Source organism: Rhinolophus ferrumequinum, chromosome 25 (genome assembly GCF_004115265.2).
Source record: "Rhinolophus ferrumequinum isolate MPI-CBG mRhiFer1 chromosome 25, mRhiFer1_v1.p, whole genome shotgun sequence".
In the NCBI taxonomy this organism is placed as follows: Eukaryota; Metazoa; Chordata; class Mammalia; order Chiroptera; family Rhinolophidae; genus Rhinolophus; species Rhinolophus ferrumequinum.
This window is the reverse complement of record NC_046308.1, coordinates 24,886,367-24,897,936: the sequence shown is the minus strand read 5'-3', so window position 1 is coordinate 24,897,936 and position 11,570 is coordinate 24,886,367. Positions and strand designations below refer to the sequence as shown.

General features: G+C 35.5%; 1 pseudogene; it reads right to left on the bottom strand.

The window, feature by feature from the left end:
* Positions 1-3,624: 3,624 nt before the first annotated feature.
* LOC117017850 (14-3-3 protein zeta/delta-like) lies at positions 3,625-6,418 on the bottom strand (annotated as a pseudogene).
* Between the last annotated feature and the right edge of the window lie 5,152 nt (positions 6,419-11,570).

The following is an 11,570-nucleotide window of genomic DNA, read 5'->3' as shown; positions in this document are numbered from 1 at the left end:
AATTTTTTTTGGGGGGAGGGTTGCAATAAATGTCCAGTGATTGTTCTTTTACATTTGTTAAAAATCAATTGATTCTATTTGTGTGTGTTTGTTTCTGTTCTCTATATTCTGTTTCTTTCATCTATTTATCTATCTTGATGGTAATACCATACAATTTTGATTACCGTAGCTTTATAGTAATTTTTTAAATCATTTAGTATAAGTCCTCTAGCTTCATCTACCTCTTTCAAAGTTGTTTTGGGTATTTTAAGTCTTTTGAATTTCCATGTGAATTTTATTGTCAGCATGTAAATTCCCACAAAAGAACTGGCCGAGAATTGGATTTGGATTTTATTGAATCTGTGAATCTTTGGGGGAGAATTGACATTTATTTTCCCCTCAGCAATAAATGGGAGTACCTGTATTTTCCTATAGTCTCTCCAACATGATATGTTCTCAAAATTTTTAAATTTCCAACCTCATAGGTGCAAAACAGTTTTTAAACATTGTTGTAATTTACATTTGTTTAATTTTGGGAAACATGGAGGATGTTTTCATGTATTTAATGATTGTTGGCATTACAGCTACTTATATGGACTGTCTCCACACCTCTTCCCCAATTTTCTGTTGGATTTTGATCTCAATTTTTAGGAGGACTGTATATTAGGTATATTAGGTTTTTTGTGTGAAGTATGAGTTACATATTTTCCCCCAATTTTGATTTGGCTTTTGACTCACCTTATAATAAATACTTTTAATTAAATTTATTAATCTTTTTTTTCTGATATTTAATCTGGTAGTGTAATTTAATTTTAATAGTTTAGAACTATTTTCTCTTCTCTTAGGTTACAAAGAAATTCGTTCATTTTTTTCATAATGATTTTATGATTTTATTTTTTTAGATTTAGATACCCGATCTTTTTAGAAATTTTACCAGTGTGTGGTGTGAGGAATGGATCCAACTTTATCTTTTTCAATATAGCTATCCAATTGTTATATCACCATTTATAGAAAAAAGTCCATCTTGTCCCTACTGATTTGAGTTGCCACCTTCATTACATACTAAGTTTAATAGGTACTTAGGCTATTTTGTGTTTTCCATTTAGTTCTATTGGTCTGTCGGTCTATTCATAAGCCAATACCACACTGATTAAATCAGAGAAGTTATATAATGTTTTCATACCCTGAAGATAACTTCCCACATAATATTCTTTCTTTTTCAGGATTTTCATTGCTATGCATGTTTAAATATAACCTTTATAATTTGTCTAGCCGCCCCAGGAAAAAATAAACTTGAAAACATATTTATTGACTGCATCTTAAATTTATAAGGAAACTTAGGGAGAACTGGCATTTTTTTATCTTAAGACTTCCAATCATAAAGTACAGTATGTCTTCCCAGTTTTTCAGGTCCACTCCAGTATCTTCTAGTAGTATTTCAGAATTTTCCTCATCTACGCTTTGCACATTTTTTATTAGATTTGTGCTTCAGAGTTTTATTTTTGCTACTGCAATGAGGGTTCTATCTTTCATTGTATCTTCTGATTATTATTTGTAAATCTGAACTCTTTTGGATTCTATGCTAATTTTATACTTCATAATGTAATTGTTATTATTTGTAGAAGTTTTCTCCATGGATTTTTTCACGTATTCCAAATATGTAATAAGTTATTCTTTAATTAAAGATAATTTTACCTTTTTCCTCATGATTCTTGTGTCTCTTATTATTTTTCCATCTGTAATTGCATTTTCTGATAAATTTAATATGATGTTACATAATACTAGAGACTGTATACATCCTGATTTTACTCCTAGTTCTAATTAGGAATGCCTGTAGAGTTTTCACATTAAGTTGCTGGATTTTGGCCTGAGTTTTATATATATATATTTTTTTTTATCATCTTAAAGAAGCATGCATCATTCCCTGATTCAAATAAGTATTTTAAAAGCATGAATAGATGTTGAATTCTGTCAACTTCTTTTCTTCTTCCTTGGGATTTATTCCCTCAAACTATCCTCATCTTAGATCTTTAATCTCCCCATCTCTACCAACTCTTCTACCTCTAAACATATGCAAGCCTGCTTTACCCTTAAAAATTCCCTATAATACTGCTTCTCTATTCCTGCTTTTCTGCTCAAAATTAAGAAGAGTGACCAGTGTTTCTTCTCTAAATTCACAGTCTCATGGCTAATTTTTGTACGTTATATATGCAATTCTTGCTCATGTCTCGCTTTATACCCCAGTGTCAAAAAGCAACACCCCTGTTCATTTGTATTTCAATATCTGATTTTTCCATGCCAATGAGGACTTCATGTCTGATATTCAGGGCATCCTTGAACTCTAGGTTCAGCTCCTGTTTATTATGTGACTTGATTACTGTCCTTAAATCTAGGCAAGAGGCTACCAGGTGAAAGGAGTCACTCTGTCTGATCCAAATTTGAAGATATTTTGCCCACTCCAATTTTTCAATGTGTGTGAAGTTTCAGTTATGCAAGATGATTAAGTTCTAGAGATCTGTACAACACAGACCCTCTAGGCAACGATGCTGTATTATACACTTACAAACCTGTTAAGAGACTAAATCTCATGTTAAGTGATCTTACATACCACAATAAAAAGGCAAACAAGAACATCTAAGACACAGAAACAGGGAATGGAACATTTAAAATCCCACTGTATTCCATGTTATTTTTGAGAAAATATATAGCATTATTTAAGTGAATTCCAGAAAAATATTGCATCATCATTCAAGTAGCACCATGTTTTAATGGAAACTTTTCACAGCAACTGGCTGTAATTTAATTCTTATGTTCCTTTTCAAATGCAGAAATTGTGAAATAATTATTGAATGAAAGTATGAATCATTCATATGCTGAACTTCTGCCTTTGCCAAAAATAATAGAGAAGATGTACTCTGATTCTTGGCCTCCAAAAGTCAAGGATCTTCAGAAAAATGTCGCCATAGTTATGTGTGATTCTTCCTTGCTTGCACATTACTGCTTCCAAAGAGCCAATGGTAATACAGCATCGACTTCTCTCTCTCCTTCATGCATAGGTTTTAAGCCCCTTTGGAGCAGCTTCCATGTTCTTTGATAACACAGTCTTTGGTAGCTTTCAAGATTTCTAGGTAATTTTACTGGAACTGGTAATGTGATGAGGGCTTAGCCCTGTTGAGTGTGTTAGATCCTAAGCAATTGCCAGGTGCACAGATTGTGCTGCTGAAATTTGTCATCCTTACAGACAGCCAGAGCAGAAACCCGATCCAGATCAACCCTGCACTGTATCCACAGCTCTGGAAAGAGAGGCTCCTGCTTCTGATCCTAGGATAAGCAGTCCTTAGGGGATGGGAAATTCTGTGCAGAAGTCAAAATGTGCTCTATTTGTGAATACTACATTTTCTTGTTTATTAAAGGAACCCCTCCTAGGAGAGCACGTGAAGTCTCTTTGGGTTTTCAGTGAGATCTTGATATATACACATGTAAAAGAAACCTTCTTTCAAATATCAGCTTTTGGCCAGTGTCATGAATAGCTGATGTTTCATTTCTTCAGCTGGAGAAGAGTAATTGGGCATGACCTTGATTCAAAATCATGCTCTTTGCTTCAGAATTGATTCCAAGAGAATGCAGGCTTTAATTTTCCTGCCATCACAAGTTAAGGACGAGACCCAATCTGATAGGATGCGTTGGTTACATTTTTTTTTTTTTTTTTGCTGTTTTCAAAAGCTTCTTGATAAGCTTGCTGTGACTGATCCACAATCCCTTTCTCGTCATCACCAGGAGTAACCTCAGCCAGGCAACTGTGGTAGTCTCCTTTCATTTTCAAATAGGAGACTTTGCTCTCTGCTTGTGAAGCACTGAGGATCAAGAACTTTTCCAAGAGAGACAGTACATCATTGCAGATATGTCTTAGCTGGGTCTCAATTTTCTCTCTGTGACTTGAGCCATCTGCTGTTTTTTCTCAGTACCTTCCATCTTTTGTTCAATACTTGAGAGGACCCTTCAAGCTGACCTAGGGGCTTCTACACCATTTTTACAAACAATAAAAGAAGATTCCTCTCCTCATTGGACAATTCAGCTCCTTGCTCAGTTACAGAGTTCAAGCATGCCGCCACGTCATCATATCGCACATCCTGCTTGGAGAGTTTGGCCTTCTGCACCAGCTCATTTTTATCTATGACTGTATGTTCTGGTGGGAGCCTCCAGGTAAGACTCAGCTCGCAGCCTGGTCCCCAGGCTTGACCCTCCTGCCAAGCCACCACCTAGGCTGGGGAGGGCTGGGTGCCACTGCCACAGCGCCCACAACATGATTTTTAATAACTGCACAGCATTATATTTGTATGAGCACAAAATAATTTAATTTACCAATCCTCTAATTGTTAATCATTTGTTATTGTTTTTCTTTGTTTCAATTTTTCCTTTTTCTTTTTACATTGAGTATTATTTTATATTAGTTTCAGCTGTACAGGATAGTTGTTAGACATTTATATAACGTACAAACTGACCACCCTGATAAGCCTAGTACCCACCTGGCGCCATACATAGTTATTGCAATATTGTTGACTATATTCCCTATGCTTTACTTTACATCCCCATGACAATTTTGTACGTGCCAATTTGTACTTCTTAATCCCTTCACCTTTTTCACCGAGTCTCCCCGACTCCTCCCGTCTGGCAACCATCAGTTTGTTCTCTGTACCTGAGTCTGTTTTTGTTTTGTTAGTTTGTTTATTTTGTCCTTTAGATTCCACATATAAAATAAAATCATATGGTATTCTCTATTTGACATTTCATTTAGCATAACACCCTCTAGGTCCATGTTGTTGCAAATGATAAGATTTCACACTTTTTTATGGCCGAGTAATATTCCCTTGTATAAATGTACCACATCTTCTTTATCCAATCATCTATTGATGGGCACTCAGGTTGCTTTCATATCTTGGCTATTGTAAATAATGCTGCAATGAACATAAGAGTGCATATATCTTTTCTAATTAGTGTTTTGCATTTCTTGGGCTAAATATCCTGAAGTGGAATTGCTGGATCATAGGTAGTTCATTTTTAATTTTTTGAAGAACCTCCATACTGATTTCCATAGTGACTGTATCAATTTGTAATCCCACCAACAGCGCACAAGGGTTCCCTTTCCTTCGCATCCTTGCCAACACTTGTTGTTTGTTGATTTATTGATGATAGCTATTCTGACAGGTGTGAGGTATTTTGTGTGTGTGTGTTTTTTATTTGCGTTTTTCTAATGATTAGTGAGGTTGAGCACCTTTTTATGTCTATTGGCCATCTGTATCATCTCTTTAGAGAACTATCTATTCAGGTCCTCTACCTATTCGTTAATTGGATTGTTTGCTTTTGGTGTTAACTTGTATGAGTTCTTTATAAATTTTGGATATTAACCCCTTATTGGATGTATGGTTGGTGAATATCTTCTCCCAGTTGGTAGGTTGCCTTTTAGTTTTGTTGAAGGATTCCTTTTCTGTGCAAAATCTTTTTAGTTTGATGTAGTCCCAAGAAATTTATAGCTATTTCAGATTTCTTATGATTAGTTCTTGCACAGTATATCTTTCTTTATCCTTTAAAAAAAAAATCTATGTATTTAAAGTATGATTCATTTAAACTGTATGTAATTGGGTTTTTATTTTATCTTTATCCAGTGTAATTTTTTCTGTCTCTTAGTTAGCATATAAAGCCTATTTATATTCAGTGTAATTATTGAAGTAAACCTACAATCTTGCTATTTGTTTTCTACTCATCCCAACTGGTCTTTGTACCATTTTCTCCCTCTTTTCCTGCCTTTTTTAGATTAGTTGGGTACTTTTTAGTGTTCTCTTTTATTTTCTCTGTTAGTTTATTAACTGTATCCCATTTTACTAGTGTTCTCTAATAGTGCTGACAATATGTAACTTTATCTTATCAAAATTTACTTGAAATAATATTTTAGCACTCTATGTAAATATCAGCAACCTTAAATGAATATACTTCCATTTCCCCTTTCACCCTTTGTGATCATTGTCATATAGTCAATTTCAGTGCATCTTATACACCTCATAAGGCATTGTTCTCATTTTTGCTTTAAGCAGTGAATTATCTTTTAAAATAATTTTTGATGAAATAAGCATTGTATTTTATTTATAAGTACCTTGTGGCACTTCTCAGATCTACTACTTCAGGAAGTGTGAGCGAGTGACTGCCTCCTGCTGCACTCTGAAATCAACTTTTATCACATTAGAACTGAAGTGGTGCTACCCACAGGCTACCTCTAGTTCAAATTACAGGAAGGACTAGAAAGAACAGGGCTTTTAAAGCAGGCCTACTCTTGCCAGATGCAGGACTCCTCTCATGGACTTTAGCTCAGGAATTCTGTCAGCCTTACCATCAGCCTCGCCAGTCTGATGGCTCTCCTAGCTTCCTCCTGTGGCTCATGCCTCATTTTCCCTGACATCTAATCTAGTCTTGGCATCGGCTACTCAGAGGCCTGGGACTCATGCAAGGGATGACAAGTTTGGTTCAAACTAAAATATGGTAAGATGGGGACTACAGACTGACTCAACTTATTGTCAGGGGGGTAAAGAGATCATTATCCTGGTTCATTAGTTGGGCGTGGATAATGCCTGGCACATAGTGGCTGCTCAATTACTAAAGATTTCACTGATGTCTACTAGGAATATGTCCCTGTGAAGCGAACACCGTTGCTGGTACACTGATTCTAATCTTTGAAAACAATGTCTTCAGAGACTGAGAATTGGCTTGTTATTGCTAAGTTGCTCTGCAGACAGATAATGTCAGATCATTAACAATTAGCCATAATAGTTAATGGCATCAACTGCAAAAAGAAAACAGGCAAAAACACAAATACATGGAGATTAAACAACATACTTTTAAAGAACGACCGGGTCAAAGAAGAAATTAGAGGAGGGATCAAAAGATACATAGAAACAAACGACAATGAAAATACATCCTACCAAAATTTTTGGGATGCAGCAAAAACAGTTTTAAGAGGGAAATTTATATCATTACAGGCCTATCTCAAGAAACAAGAAAAATCCCAAATAAATAACCTCACATTACAACTTAAAGAACTAGAAAAAAAAGAACAAATGAAACCTAAGGTCAGCAGAAGAAAGGAAATAACAAAAATCAGAGCAGAACTATATGAAATAGAGAACAAAAAGACAATAGAAAAAAATCAATGTGACAAAGAGCTGGTTCTTTGAAAAGATTAACAAAATTGACAAACCCTTGGCTAGGCTCACTAAGATAAAAAGAGAGAGACACTAAAAAACAAAATCAGAAATGAAAAAGGGGAAGTTATCATGGATGCCACAGAAATACAAAGGATCATTCAAGAATACTACGGAGGACTATATGCAACCAAATTCAATAACCTAGAAGAAATGGACAAATTCTTAGAAACATATAGCCTTCCTAGGCTGAACCATGAAGAACTAGAAAATCTAAACAGACCGATCACCAGTAACGAAATTGAATCAGTCATCCAAAACCTTCCCAAAAGCAAAACTCCAGGACCAGATGGTTTCACTAGTAAATTCTACCAAACCTTCAAAGAGGATCTAATATAAGTCTTGCTCAAACTCTTCCAAAAATTTGAAGAAGAAACAGTACTCCCTAACTCATTTTATGAGGCCAACTAATGTTACCAAAACCTGGTAAAGACAACACAAAAAAAGAACACCACAGACCAATATCTCTGATGAATACAGATGCAAAAATCCTGAACAAAATTCTATCAAATCGAATGGAACAATGCATTAAAAGGATTATTCATCATGACCAAGTGGGGTTCATCCCCGGGGCACAAGGATGGTTCAACATACACAAATCCATCAATGTGATACATCACATAAACAAAATAAAGGACAAAAATCATATGAATGTATCAATTGATGCAGAAAAAGCATTTGACAAGGTACAACATCCATTTATGATTAAAACACTTAATAAAATAGGTATAGAAGGAAAATACCTTAACATAATAAAGGCCATATATGACAAGCCCTCAGCTAATCTCATAATTAATGGTGAAAAACTGAAGCCCTTTGCTCTACATTAAGGAACATGACAGGGCTGTCCCCTATCACCTCTTCTTTTCAACATAGTATTGGAAGTCCTACCCAGAGCAAGCAGGCAAGAGAAAAAAATAAAAGACATTCAAATCTAGAATGAAGAAGTTAAATAGTCACTTTTATCAAATGACATGATGCTATATATAGAAAACCCTAAAGACTCCACCAAAAAGCTATTAGAGACAATAAATGAATACAGTAGTTTCCAGCTACAAACAATGTACAAAAGTCCATTGCATTCCTATATACCAACAATGTAATCTCATAAAAATAAATTTTTAAAAAATTCCTTTTGCAATTGCGAAAAAAAAAATATCTAGGAATAAACTTAACCAAGGATGTAAAAGACTTATACACTGAAAACTATAAGACATTTTTAAAAGAAATTTAAGAAGATACAAAGAAATGGAAAGACATTCTGTGTTCATGGATTGGAAGAATCAACATAGTTAAAATGGCCATGTTACCCAAAGCAATATACAAATTTAATGCAATCCCCATTAAAATTCCAATGGCATTTTTTAAAGAAATAGAACCAAAAAGTCATCAGATTTATATGGAACCACAGAAGACCACAAATAGCCAAAGCAATCCTAAGAAAAAAGAACAACGCTGGAGGTGTCACATCTCTGACTTCAGCTTGTACTATGGGGCAACAATAATCAAAATAGTAGGGTATTGGCAGAAAAATAGACACACAGAGAAATGGAATAGAACTGAGAACCCAGAAATAAACCCACATAAATTTGGACAAATAATTTTTGACAAAGAAGCCAGAAACACACAATGAAGAAAAGACAGCCTCTTCAATAAATGGTGCTGGGAGAATTGAAAAGCCACATGCAAAAGAATGAAACTAGACTGCTATCTGTCACCATGTACCAAAATTAACACAAAATGGAGCAAAGACCTGAACACAAGACCTGAAACAATAAACTGCATAGAAGAAAACATAGGTACTAAACTTATGGACCTTGGGTTCAAAGTGCATTTTATGAATTTGACTTCAAAGGCAAGGGAAGGAAAAGCTAAAATAAATGAATGGGACTATATCAAACTAAAAAGCGTCTGCACAGCAAAAGAAACCATCGACAAAATAAAGAGGCAACCAACTGAATGGGAGACAATGTTTGCAAATCCTCTATTAGTACCTCCGATAAGGAGCTAATATCCAAAATATATAAGGAACTCATACAACTCAATAACAACAAAAACCAAAAATCCAATTAAAAAATGGGCTGAGGACCGGCATAGACAGGTCCTCTTTTTCCAAAGAGGACATACAAATGGCCAATAGACATATGAAAAAATGCTCAACATCACTAATCATCAGAGAAATGCAAATAAAAACCACAATGAGATATCACCTCACCCCAGTCAGAATGGCTATCATCAACAAGACAAATAGTAACAAGTGTTGGAGAGGCTGTGGAGGAAAAGGAACCTCATACACTGTTGGTGGGAATGCAGACTGGTGCAGCCGCTATGGAAGGCAGTGTGGAGGTTCCTCAAAAAATTAAGAATGGAATTACCATAAGATGCAACATTCCCTCTCCATGTATCTACCAAAAATCTGAAAACATTGATCTGTAAAGATATATGTGCTCCGATGTTCATTGCAGCTTTATTAACAGTGGCCAAGACATGGAAGCAACCAAAGTGTCCTTCGATAGATGCTTGGATAAAGATGTGGTATATATACACAATGGAATACTCCCCTGCCATAAGAAAAGATGAAATAGTGCCATTTACAACAACATAGATGGATCTTGAGATTATTATGCTGAGAGAAATAAGTCAGGCAGAAAAAGTTGAGAACCATATGATTTCACTGATATGTAGAATATAAAACTGAAAACAACAAAACAACAAGACAAACATATAAATAAACAAAAACATATAGATACAGACAATAGTTTAGTGGTTACCAGAGGGTAAGGCATGAGGGCAAAAGGGATCAAATATATGATGATGGAGGAACTGACTCTGGGTGGTGAACACACAATGTGGTAAATAGATGATGTATTACAGAATTGTACACCTGAATCCTAAGTAACTTTACTAACTATTGTTACCTCAATAGATATAAAAAAAATAATAAAGCAGGAGATGCCTCTATTAGACCACCCGTAAACTCCATTAGGGCAAGAACCACTTCGTTTGGATCCCTTTACCCAACATTTTAATATGTCAAATATACATATTAAGAGCCAGTTGAATATCAATTATATTACAGACTACATGACTTCTGATAGATAACTTTAATTTGATACTCATCCTTAAAGCCTAACTAAAGTCATATCAAATGAAGATATTTCAGCTGCCATCTTTTCTACCTGGACAAGCTCTGTGACTATTTTGACTGGAATTGTGGATTATTCTATTTGTCTTCGGTGGAGTGAAGGGCCCTCAGCACCTATCTAGTGCTTCTTCAAGGTCTACCAGATATTTGAGGATTCATCATGTGTACAAGGCACCTTATATACAAAGATAATGTGTTCTACATACATTTTCCACATGAATGTGTTATAATCCATGTCTTACGTATATTATAGTGTTAGCAATAAATAAAATAAGAAATCCATTACACAGAGATTCGGGTTTTAGGAAAGAGACAGTTCTGCAACAAAAGTAGCTTAATCAAGAATGTTTATTTCTATGTTTCCTCTGCTTGCACTGGAGGAAGTCAACTGTGAAAAGGACTTCAGAGAAGGCCTGGTTCACTTGAAATAAAACCTTGGTGCATGTGAAATGAAATTCCCATGAAAACCATCTCTGAAGAAGCAAAGATCTCAGAAGAATGTTCCCTGATATGGCATCATTCTTACAGGAACCAACCCTCTAAATTCCTAGACGAAAGGGAACATTTAATAAATCCCCAGTCTTCTTTGCCCTTGGGTCCTAAGGAGAGCATACTTGTGGTGCTTAATTTACTTTCTTAATAATGGATGTTTTTTCCCTGTTTCTTCAAATGTGTCAGTGGGATTGAGAACAAAGACTGGGATTCATTAGTGTCATCTAGGCCGTGAACAATTCTCGGTAAAGAGACAGATGAGACACTGTCTTGGCTGAGTCTTAGCTGCAGGTGAGCGAGTCCTCAGTGCTGCATGTGCAACGGCCTGTGTGCAATGGTTTTAGATGTATTTGCCTGGAGGGAAACGGATTCTTCCGGTGTGTTTTGATGTCGTAACTTCTCCAAGGTGACCCCAGACCTTCATTCTGACCAAAACATATATAACTCATCTGCTATCTAACTCTTGAATTTCCCCAAATAGAGGTTTATTGTTTGAATAGAAAATCTGCCATCCTGAATAGATAAAAACCTGTGGCAAAAAGTGTAGAATACAAATTGCCACATAAAATTCTATTAGTCTTTATATCAGTCTCGGTCAATAACCTACACTGTGTAACTTGTGATTGTCTAAAACTTCACTCAGCAAGGTCTCTCGCCCCTCTTTCCTGTTACTAGATCACTTTCCAAGCACTTGTTATTTTCAG